This window comes from Passer domesticus, chromosome 2 (genome assembly GCF_036417665.1).
Source record: "Passer domesticus isolate bPasDom1 chromosome 2, bPasDom1.hap1, whole genome shotgun sequence".
Lineage (NCBI taxonomy): Eukaryota > Metazoa > Chordata > Aves > Passeriformes > Passeridae > Passer > Passer domesticus.
Window position 1 is genome coordinate 75,256,281 of NC_087475.1, and position 12,805 is coordinate 75,269,085.

At 37.5% G+C, this 12,805-nt stretch overlaps 1 protein-coding gene across 2 annotated transcripts in view; it reads left to right on the forward strand.

The window, feature by feature from the left end:
• GUCY1A2 (guanylate cyclase 1 soluble subunit alpha 2) overlaps positions 1–12,805 on the forward strand; it is a 153,470-nt gene that overhangs the window by 77,558 nt on the left and 63,107 nt on the right. The window lies entirely within an intron of this gene.

Here is a 12,805-nt window from a genome sequence, read left to right on the forward strand (position 1 = left end):
CTAGCCTTTAGTGCACTTCAAAAGGAATTGAAAAATAATTACTACCCATCTAAATAATATTCATGGCTGAAAAGCTACAACATGTACCACAGATAGAACTGAAAATGGTATAGCTAAAGGTTGGTAGAGCAGTTTACCAAAGTAAACAAGAGCACTGTAAAGAAGTTTTGGGCTCCTGGTTTAGGGGCTTGTTCTACTAATGCTCAGACGCAAAGGCCAGCTTGGGACATGAATGCAGTGGAAGGTACCAGTCCTAATTTGAAAACTGTTGTGGTGGTGCTGTCAGAAAAGATGGTGAGTGTGATCTCAGTTTGTGTTAATCTAATGTTGCTGCACTGGATTATGCCACAGCTTCAAGAACAGCACTTGAAGAACTTCTAGCCCAGAGTCAGGAGGATACCTAGTGACCCTGCTTCACATGCTGTGGGTTCACATGGGTGTGCTCACTGTGTTCCCAGGTGATTAATTTCAGCTGTTTTGAAGCATTCAGAATATCCTTTGTTGAAAATTATGGTTGCATGGGAATACGATATAAAGTATGCAAAACTCTATGATCTGACTGCAAAGAAGGTTGGTTGAATCCTGTGAGAACACTAAGAAGGAATATTTATGCATAGGTATGATCACCACCAGAACAATTATGATTTTATAAGTTATTGTCAGGTAGTGAATTTTAGATACTTAATCACCACTATTTATACCCAGGCCTCCTCAAAGATATACTCGTGTAACTAGGCTACAGAAATTTATCATGTGACCTAAATACATAAATTTTTAAATTTGCTTGTTTTTAAGCTGCATGGCAAGAATAATATGCAAAGATTATTTGGTGGACGCATCTGAATATCAAATTCACCATTTTGTAAACAGAAAATTAAGTAAAATACTATAAATTCCATGCTGTAAATTATTTACCCAGCTTTACTGTTACAGAATTTTGTATTCAGAACCTCACTGCTTCTAATCCGGCAGTGAATGTAATATTTTCATTTGTCTCATGCTATTCATCCAGGGATGTTTATAGAGAAATATGGCACAGAAAGAACAAAGATTCTCACATTTAACTAATCAGACATAGAGGGCAAGTATAATAAGCTCTTGGGTACAGACTGAAAATGCTTGGAGAGAGCAGAAGGGTCATGAGTTAGACTTTGAAATGTCTTTAAAATTAAAGTAGCTATAACTGATGAGGTAGGGAAAGCTTATCCAATGGATGGAGGCACAGGTAAGAATGACACAGACAGATGATAGGCTCAGAAGATGAATTTCACAGCAGCATTTTGAATGGATAGCAACGATGACAGATTAGATTTGTCCAGGCTGAGGGAGAACATTGCCCTAATTGAGATGCACGGTGGTATGAGCCTGGGTGACAGTTTTAGCAATCTAGAAGAATCTGTGTTTTAGAGAGTGAAACCTAGGAGAGAATCTGCTGACACATGGCCTTGGTGAAAAGATTAGGAGGGACATGTTCATGATAATCATAGAACGAGGAGGTGAAAGAAGTGAGACTTGGTGATGCATTTGGAAACTGGGGTTGCTGACTATCAGAGCTAATTATATTTGGCTTGGAGTTGAGGAGTGGGAGAAAAAGTCCAGCAGGGAGTGCAGTTCAGGTCAGTGTAGCTGCAGATGCTTGGCAAGCTGGTGTTTGTGGACATGCAAGTAAAAGCATGGACTCCAGGAGCAGAAGTCATGGGAGAGATATCTCAGTAAATTTTGAAAGCTGTGGCTTTGGGTAAAATATGTACTTGTTGGCCTGTTTTGACCTGTTTTTCTCTGCCTCTGAGTTCCTGTTGTTTATCAGCCAAGTACTGGGAAATGAGGCTTCAGTTAAGCCATCTCTTTATCAAGTAAGCTATTTAGATATGCTGCAGCCTTGTCTTCTGGCATTTAAACTTAACCCTGCAGTCTGAAATCTTCCCTGCTTAAGATTCCCACAGCTTCTGTTTCTCCTTCATGTAATATGTATTTGATGTGGCTCATTTACAATATTTGTTTCATGTTGAGTACTTCTGCCTTTGTAGGCCTGCTTTCTCAGCTCTTTTCCCCTCAGTTTCCTTTCTGAAAGATTTCCCATTTGCACCCTTTAACTGTGTAAAGGCAGCATTTATTTTGCATGTTTTTTTGGCTGCATGGCTAAGTAGTGTCAAGCCAAACAGAGCAGAGCCAGGTCTAATCCTGTAGGTGTTAGTTTCTTTGTCCTTTCTCTAAACAGGGCCAAATTTGTCCTTGGAGACATTGCAGATTTTCTCTGACACTATACTTCACTTTCTCTGAAGTCCTAAGTTCCATTTGCCTTGTCTAATCAGAGAGTCCTAAATGTTTTTTTAAATGAACTGTGGTCAGCTGCCAGAATTTCTTTGCTATACATCTTCATTGTAAACATTTTAATTGAATGTTTATTGATTATTTATATAAGACAATATAGTTACATGCATTCATTTTACAGTCAGGATCCACAGCTTCGTTGTGTGGACTCCTGCTTTCTTTTTGGTTTCATTATTTTGCTAAAGTGGCACTCACTCTGAGCGGTACCACACACAGCTTCCTTGGACTTTTATTCCTGGCAACATGATACACTTAGTGTGTTACATCTTTATTTTCTGATTTCATATGCCTCACACTGTATATAGCCTTAATGTTTGCTTGTTGTAAAGACCCAAGACTAAAAAATGATGGGAAAGCTGGACTTTCCTGCAATCATTCAAGACTGATACTCACCAGTTTTGAAAAATGTTTATATTTAGGTTGTGATATAATGCTTTGAGGAATGTAATTTTAAACTCCCATTTTCTAAGAATATCACTTTACATTTCTGTACTGGTAGTTCAAGTTGCAGAAATCTGTACTAATTTTTCAGAAAATACCAGTACATTCTCAGTGCCATGACTGTCCCCTCTTGAGAACTAATACATCTTGTACTCAAATACAAGTATTTGTACATATTGTACTTAAAGAAATGTTCTCAACCTTACTATCAGTGTTATAATGACAAATAAAGAATACTTCAATAAGCAGGGTCATGAGCTTCAGATTATTCTGAAGTTTTCCAGGCTTTATGTTTCATAAGTTAAAAAATATAGTCTCCAAGCTTTCAGGTAAAATCTGTGGCCACTATTTTAGCCATCTTTCCATCCAGTTTTAACCTTTTAAGTTCTGTGCAAATACATGGCCTTTTTGAGAAGTTTTGAAATTCTAAACTTCAGCTTAGGCATTTGCAAAATGCAGGAAATGCAATTAAGATATAAAAAAAAGGGTAGTGATACTCTTACATGAGCAATAGAGAACACATAAAATATTACAAGATACCTTTTTCTAAAAATTGAATGGTGCAGTTGTGAGGATTACCAGTGCACTAGGTGTTGCTTCTTCCTGATAGCTTAAAGTTAGTGGATTTTGAATGCATAATAGATGAAAATGGGCAATAGAAATAATGTCCATAGCCCAGAAGCTCACTCTCTCTGCAGTGCCACCTGGCCTGGTAGAGCTGCCTTCAGCACACTGCTCTGTTTGGGTCCCACCACAGAGGGTTTCTGAACCTTCTTTCTCCTCTTTGAGCTGGCTATGACACTTTCTCCTCCTTGAAGTCTTTGCCTGTACGTGGACTCGCTGGCACACTGGCATGTCTCACTCCAGTATGAAGTTAGAGCAAAGACAGGGCAGCTGTCTCTTTGGGGAACTCAGAAGTGTTCTTGAACTAAGGGAAAAAAAGAAAAACCCAAGGGAAAAAAAAAAAAAAAAAAAAAAGAAACAAAATGTTCCATGGATTTTCCCTGCAGATCTGGTGTAACACCACCCAAGAACTCAAGAACATTTTAAGACTTCCCTTTACTTTAAGCATGTATTTTTCTCCAGCCTTGTGGACGATTTACACTTTCTGTCTTCAGGGAGATCTGCAAATGAAGCAAACAGACGCTCAGGCTCCAGAAGAGTTATTCTTTGCTTTATAAACATACAGCTCTGCACAAAGCACTAAAACATCTGTGCATGTTTTCCTGCAATACATCACCCAACAATCCTCTAAAGAGCCTAGGACTTCTGTTTCTGTATATAACTACTTGTCTACTTCTTCAGTAATGCCATACTTGTATATAATACCTTCTTTTTTTTTCTGTTTTTGGTCTCTCTCCTTTCACTTTTCTCTCATCTGGAATGCACATGTTTGTTTGTAACTGCCCTGGTCCATTTCTCTCAAGCTGCATGGGAGTCTTACAGTCTGTGTCCAGCTTACAGGTCCTGTGAGCACTTTCCAAGTCCTCAGTTTGTATGTGAAGCCTGGCTATAAGCTTTAACTTGAATAGGATCAAGAAGGGTGTCCTCCCTGCTCCAAAATGAGGAGCAAGCCCACATACTGTGGCGAGACAGGAACCGTGGCTAAGGGCATTCCCTCTTGCAGCCAGCACACAGATGCTATGTCCCTGATGCTATGTCCTTTGTTTTATTCTGTCCAGTTTTTCCACCTTCTAAATTTTAGTACCTCTGAGGGACTGGAGAAAATTAATTTCACTTTCCATCTGCTTTGGCTCTTTTCATTTTTAAGCAGTCTAGCTGGACTTTCATGTACCAAGATACCATATTTTAATTCATGCAAACAGCATTCATAACTGTCCCTTAATTTATTAAATTATTTAAATGAACATGGAGGACACTTAAGTAAGTTTATATAAACTAGATGACATAGGAATTTCAGGACACATAAATTAAAGCCTGTATAACCTTGAGGAAGATGTTATGGTTCACTAGGAGTTTTTCACTAGGAGTTTAAATACTGGGGATACCTATGGCAAATTAAGACCACACTTACATCGGGAGAAGGACAGTCATATTAAACTGAAATGTGTGTCTTGGGTCATACATGATTATTTTAATATTTTCTTATTTTCTTAAACAGTTCTGCGCTTTGATGTTGCAATAAGGCAGAATGCCAGCCAGGAAGTTTTCTGTTCATCAGAGATCATTTGGTCTGATTTTTGCCATTTCATATTTGCCTACAGAAGAGAGAAATCATTTATACACTATGAACTTTGTATTCCATGGCTGCTGTGTTCAAACCTAATATTGGTGACATGTAGACTGCAAGTCTTCTGACATGACTCTTCTAACTACTGAAAAAAAACCCTCTTTTAAAATACTAGGTAGTAATTCTACATGGCAAATACTGTTTGCCTTTTTTCTTCTGTAAAGGAAGTAGCACTCTGAATTACAGTGTAGATGAAAGAGTTTCTCCATATATTGCTGAAAGATCTGTTCTTAAGACTGCTAAGTAGGTGCTTTAGAAAGAGTTCAAACACAGCTCTTCCTGCAAAATGCTCCTGAACTTGCCACTATGTAGCATCATTAAATTCACTAAAAATAAGATGCCCTCAGGCCTGGTAAGAGCAATTGCTTCTTAATTAGGCTCCTGGGAAAGGAGCTTGGTTTTATAGGAAGTCACTTCTTTTAAAAAATGAGCTTTACAAGAGGAACAAAATTCTGAACTTCATAGGTGGACGCCTGTAATCCATCTCTTCTCACATGGGAGGAGGTTTCCTGAAGTGTTTCCAAAAGCAGAATGTTATGTCATAAGAGTGTTGCAAACATACTTTGAAACTTGGGTGCAAGATTTCACTGCCTAGGAATTGATTTTGAAAACATTAGAGACAGAAGCTAAGAGAGTGAAACACTAAGTTAAAACTGAAGGACATTCTTTGAAAACAAGTGCATTCTCAGATCCTACCTTGAAAACTTTATAATCCTTTCCAAAGCAGAAAGTTTTTTATAATATACCAGAGATCTGGAAATCTATAAATAGAGCTTTAATTCTGACTGATATTGTTAAGCTTCATCAGTGAGGCAAAATTCAACTGTTTCAAAGTTTTGCTGGCAAATCTTTGCAGCAGAAAAAACTTAGAGAAAACTTGAATATGTAAACAGAATTAGACCTTAATTTGTATCCACAAACAGCAAAACACCAAACAGGTTTTGTTTAATTTGAAAAAGGACAGTATTCATTCTTTGCAGTGTAGACAGAAATGTGGAACTAGACCTACCTCAGGATCAAGAGTACCTAATCCAAGATCGGAGGAGGCTTTTCTGAACTGCTCTTACACCACCTCCAGAGAAAGAGAACACACACTTAATGTCTCAGGGAAATAATTTTATCTGGTTTCCTCCCAGCATGTTTATTTGTTATTTCTTTCCTTAGAATCTGTGTTTTAGGTTAAATGACTTGTTCAAGTCTTTGTACCCTAAGCAGCCCAAAATACTTCACATCTGCTCTCCCTGCACTTAGTGATTAATAACACCCCGTGACCTGCATGCCAAAATATGCATGGCAAGACCCAGGACTTTTTGAGCTAAGCAGGATCTTGCTGTTGTGGTGACAAATGGTGCTGTAGCCCTAGCAGTCAGCACACTCATGCAGTTCTTCTCCTGGCTTGGGGTACTCTGTGGGAGCAGGCACATGCCCGCTGTGGTGCATTTTCAAAGGCACAGAGCTCCCCTAGAGCCCTCCGGGAGTTTCGCAAACTAAGCCTATGGCCCACATAAAGCTGTTTTTCAGGAAATGCTCAGAAAAGCAAGCTGATGACAACATGGGAGGGGTCTTGCATATCAAATGACAGTCTGGGCATGGATGCAGGCAATTAAGCAAAGATACACACATTTGCATCCTGCTGTACTAAATGGGGAAAAAAGGTTTACAGGATTTAAGGTGGAATGTGTCATGCCTTGAAAATTCATTTTTCTCTTTAGTTACTATAGAAGGCATAGAGATGAGTAACCTGAATTGAAGCTTCATTTTTCTGTGACTGACACTTGATAATATGAGTTCCATTGTGAATGAGAACATTGTAAGGTTATGCCTGATCTGCAGAGATACTGTGAGAACAATTTGGGTAGCAGGAAATATGGTAGATGTAAATAACATCTTGAGGTAGAATATGGATATCAAATGAATTGTTCCTGTGATAAGTGCTGAGATTGCTGGCTTAAAACTAATATGGAGAGAATCTCCATTTTCTTCACTTTTTGTCCCATACCAATTAAGAACTGTCCTGTTTGCTGCTGGACTAGAAGTCATGGACAAGAATAATGAAGCCCAAATGATAAGTCTGAAGCACCGTGTTGCTGTATATCACAGCCTTTTACTTATTCTCCTGCTGTACAACTTAGGGCAAGAAACAGATGAAAGAAAAGCCTTTGGGAGATACTAATAACTTCAAAGGTTTCCTTTAAGTTAGACTTGCAAGAATTTCATCTTAAGGCTGAATTTGACTGTATTCCTTTAGAGGGAAGACATTTCGGCTTTCATAAAAGAAATACATAGTTTTGAGGTACTGTGTAGTTCAGTCTTGCAGATGGAATGAAATATGGATAAACAGGATAATGAATATTTTGTGAATGTATAGGTCTTTACAGTAGTTCCTGATAATTTCCATTGGCATGTCCATTCACATCCTGAATTTTTGCCTCATGCTGGGATGAAACTTCTAAAACCATCTCCTTTAATATTTGTATGCTACCATGGAAATGCAGCCTGGGTATGCAGGAAGCTGAGATGTGCTCCAGCAAGTCTTGGCTGAGGACTACGTATAGAACTTTGACTTTGCTCCTTAAGAAATGAAATCCAGGTGTTCAAATCAAAATAATATGCAAGAAGGCATTGATTTTGCTGTTAAGGTCATCATAAGGATCACTTAAGGTTCATACCTCAAATAAATGCTGTTTTGGATTAATCTCAAAGACTGGAAAGGAAACTTTCCAGATCTGTGGAGCGTAGAAAGTTTTTACACTGGTTCATCTGACAATCTAGAGATCAGCTTTCCTAAAGGGTTATTTGATTTTGCAGAACTTTCTATGTCCTTCTTTTAAAATTGATCTGCCGCTGTGACCTTCCAGGTTCAATCTGCCCTTCTGCCTCTTCACATAGCCTTGTTAATTCTTCCTTTTCTACAGTTTTGAGATAGAGGTGAAACTATGCTACTTTTAGCATAGAGTTAATAATTTAGACTTATTCTCACAGTCAAGAGAGGAAAGTTTGATTTTATAGGGTGTGTGAATTTTTTGAAGTGTTAGACTTTTTTTTTCTGAAGGAGGTTCTTAGCACAGGTCATGTAACTGCAAGAGTTCCCATTCAGTTCATTGATTATGAAGAGAATTGAGTGAATAGCTCATATTCAAATTCTAATATTCAATATTAGTCATATTTCTGGTTAGGTGAACTGAATCTCGTCCGTCTAGATTACAGCTGCTACATCTTACCAACTTGCAGTCTGTACGATGCAGCTGCAGCTGAAATACTGCTTTTTCCCTGCTAGTGTAATCTACTTTTCATGTGTTTTATGTTTTTTGAATAATGTTATAGTTTGATGCCATGTTATGGTTAATGCACAGAGTGTATTTTAACTCAACAGAAGGAATTTTTTCTGCATTTTAATTTCTCTCATACAATCAGCATCCACTCAAGTTATTTCTTCCTACCTTCTTTGATTTTTGTTAAAGTGCCACTGGAGTAACTCCCATCGCCACTGAGCACGGATATTCTGTTGTCTCTCAATAGAGTCCCTTAGAATGCTATAGTGATTAATTCAGAGTTTAAATTTCTGTACATTATACAGATGAATGTGATGATTGTTGTCAAAACACCTCAGCATTGCTCAGTCCCATTGAAACAATTAGTAACAAAATTAATAGCTATATTTGAGAACAGGGCACACCATATAGTTAAAGCCTGGACTACCTTAGAAATATACCTTGCCAAAATAGTGTGTTTTAATGGTCTGTATTTGATAGTACTGAATGTGGTTGCTTGAAGAAGTAAAATATGCTTTGTGAGCTACTTATGAAATGTCAGGCACACAGAGCAAGCTTCTTTCTAGCATTTTCATTTCAAGATTTACCCTCTAAAATAAAAAAGATTATGTTCCTTATCCCCATATTTGCTGAAGCATCTATGAAAATCTTCACTGTCTGCAGATGCTTGATTGCTTTAAAAAGCTTCTTTTTATTTGAGTAAGACCCTGTTGTCAGTGTTTCATAGGTTTCCCTGTTTCCTTATCCATAAGGATGCTGATTTCATTTTTTCTCTTGCTCTCTCACCCTCCACCATTGTGGAGAGCCCACTTGTATGCCATGAAACCATCTCTGCTCCAGTGTGGACAAGCTCAGCTCTCCCAGCCCGTTTTCCCAGGTGCTCCAGCCCCCACCATCTTACTGGCCCCAATGACTTGGACCCAGTTTATCAATCTCTTGCACTGAGGACCCCCAAAGTGGATGTGGTTTCTGGGTCTAACAAGTGCTGAGTGGGGGGTGATTGGCACTTCCCTGGCCTCTGTTCATACCTCCAGAATGTCATTGGCCATCTTTGTTCCCAGGACTGATGGCTTGACCTCCCCCAGGGTCTCTCCCAAAGAGCCACTCTTCAGGAAGTTGGCTGTATCAGTTCCAGAGAAATTCTTTCCCAGGGACAGGACTTTGCACATGTCCTTACTGAATTTCATAAGCTTCCAATTAATTCTGTCTGTGCAAGTCACTCAGGATGGCAGCCCAGCCCTAGAGCAAATTGACAATTGACCTGTCTCCCTCGTTTGGTATCAACTGTAGGCTGATGCAGGTGCAAATAATGTTATTATCAGGAAAAACACCCCAAGGATTTTGTTATAAAAGACAGATATATTTTAAAATTCTAGATTTTTTTTTTACATGCTGTATTTTGAAAAGTGTTAACTGCTCAGTAGACATTTTATACACTGATAGTGCTGTGTCTGTATTTTTGTGGGAGAAGGTAAACATGCATAGGAAACGGGCAAAAGGAGAGGCAGGTTAAGATGGAAAATAATGCTCTTCAATGCAGGTTAAAAAATGACCCACAAACAAACTAGAAAAGTTAGTTTTCTCAGAGAGAATAGTTAAGTGATGAACAGAAGAGCATTAAACTGCAATTAGCTAAAGCATTACCCCTTTCCCTGCTCATTAATTCTGGTTGTTTCACAGCTCTTTAAGAGGAAACTGATATAATTGCAACTACTGTTTGTTATTATTTCAGTTTTATAAAATTAAGTTTTATAGAGTATCTCCCAGCAGTAGAATAGTTTCAGGCTATTGGCAGATTACTCATATGTGATAAGAAACCATTTAGTAATGATCCTCTCTTCAGCTAAACATAGCATATACACTTTGTACACTGTGTCTGTAAACAGGGTGTGGAGCATAGAGAAATTGTTTAATATTCCAAGTTTCCTTGCCAACTTAAAATTACAGTGATTATGAACACATACTTACTTAAGCAGAAATAAATATTTCTGGTGATTAAAATAGCAGAAAGGGGGGAGACCACAAGTAGGATTGGATGCATATGGAAACTCAATTCAATTGGAAGAAACATCTGTTACTCTATAAAAAGAAGGGTAAGAAATCAAGACATGGCTAAAGAATATCTAAGTCTAGTTATTCTATCTAGATTTTATGTGTATGATATGCTTATATAGAGTACCCATATATGTCAGTGGAAAATACACACAAAAGTTTGAGCAGCATAATATATTTTTCCCCTTTTCTTGAGGAAGAGAAGCCTTGAACAAACATTTGATATGCAATTCTTACATATTTGCTTTCCAGAGTAATCCTATATTCTGGTCAGCTGTGCCTAGCCGGAGTATTCTGTAGTCCTTTATCCTGAACTGAAAGTCAGTCTTACTTTTTATTTCCAATCTATTTTGAAAAAAACCCCCACTGTTGAACAGGCTATAAGGGACAGTGACATAAATTATTTTAGGTCACACGGGTACTAAATATTACCGACCTTATGAGTGATATAATAAATATGTATGCAGCCCTGTGAGTATTTTAGAGATGAAAACAATAGTACATAAGTACCCTTCAGAGGAAGGTGAAGGATCTACAAAAGACATGCTGTTTAATGTAGGTTTTCTTCCTGAAAAAAGACAGCAACTTTTGAATATTCAGACCCATTTTTGGTAGGTGTTAAATTTTGATTGTAAACAAAGAAGTCTGATTGATATGAGTAGAATTTTACCCATTAAAAACACACAAACTGCACTCAGACTTATTTGTGACTCTTACCTGAAAAAAATAATAGTGAGTACTCCATTATAATAGTTCTAATACAAATTGTATATTAGGTTTTCACAGGAAACCTGCTGAGAGGGACAGGACTAAAACTAGAGCCAGTTCTCCCTCCATCTACTTCTTTCAATGTATTTAATATTTTTGATTGCAGTAGAAATTTCAGATTAGAATTGCCACAGAGTGACCCCGCAATTATATTTTTTATATTTATTTCCATGGTGTGCTTTGAAAAAGGTTCTGAGTAGGACTCATTAGAATTGAATGTTTGAATTCCTGAGTATTGTAGGTGAAAAATCTTCAGCCTGCCATTTCAGGTTTCACGTACAAAATGGTATCTCTGCCCCACGTATGTCATGCTGTGAAATGAAGTTTGACACTTCAGTTCTTTCGTTACCTCTACAAGTTCAGAAAGTTAATGACTGGTGCATATTCATGAATTCAGGATGAAGGATGCAAAGCAGGGGTGTTACTTCAGTGCACCACATTTTCCATTAAAAACTGTCACTGGAACAGTACCCTGACTTTATATCTAGGACTATAATTTGGCTAAAACTTCCAGTTTCTCAGTTTAATAGCAAGACACAACACGAGGTTTAGCTACTGATAGTTGGAAGAGAGCTGTTGGAGCTGCCCAGGGATCAGATTACTAATCTCTTTTCTCTGGACACTTTAGAATTTGAGGAATTACATTCTGACTTCAGTGCTACCAAATTGATCTGCAAATCATATTCCATCTCAAACGGTTATAAATTAAGGATAAATGACTGTAAGACAATTACTGTAGGGTTCACCCTCTGTGAAAATTACTGTTCATATCTAAAGCAGACATACAGTATCTACAGAGGACTAACAGAAGCTGGCTATAAAGAAAATGACTTCTTGAAGGTAGAAGGTGCTTGCTTCCTGCTGCAATTGCCTGCATTATCACTCTTCAGTATTCAGCAGTGTTGGGATAACTGTCTAAAAAGTTTTCCTGAACTGTAGAGTACACACAACCACTTCAACTAATTTTTTAACTTTAATATAGGATTTTTTGAGGGCCTACCTGGAAAACATTTGGACAGTTCAGTGACTTGAGAGTTACAGAAGGCTTTAGAGGAGGCTTTTGAATAGCAGTGTAAGTAGCTGCAGTGTTTCCTGGATTCTTCATTTGTTAATTGAGAATAAAAATTATATTATGCAGTTTTTAGAAATTTGTCTAATTTTGAAATCCAAGTTCAACTTCTCTTTTATGGTACTGTGTATTAATTCCCAATTAATGTAAACTCCAGTGAAGCTGGCTATGGTAAGTGTAAATCAGTGAAAAGGGTTGAAAAGTTCGTAACAGTAGGCCAGGCAATGAGTATCTAGAACTATTAGGAGCAGTAAGAAACTATAATTTAACTAGAAAAAATATATCCTAAGTCTTATTAATGGTAAACTGTTGATCATATGCAAAAACAGCTTTAATATTCAGAACAGAATATATTTCATTTTTTTAAAGAAGCAGGATAAGGCAATCCAGTCTTAAAAGACTGAAAGCAAAATATCTTTTCCTGCATATGTGTCTAGGAAGAATATAAAAATAGAATATACTACCACTAATACATCTTAACAGTCACATTACAAAGTCAAAAACTCAGAATCTAGTTTATCACATGGTAGAGATTTCCTCTGGAGTTTTATTGCTTTATATCATCTCGAAGAGTATGAAATAGATCTGAGTGCAGCAATTTTTAGACACTTTGAGTAGTGC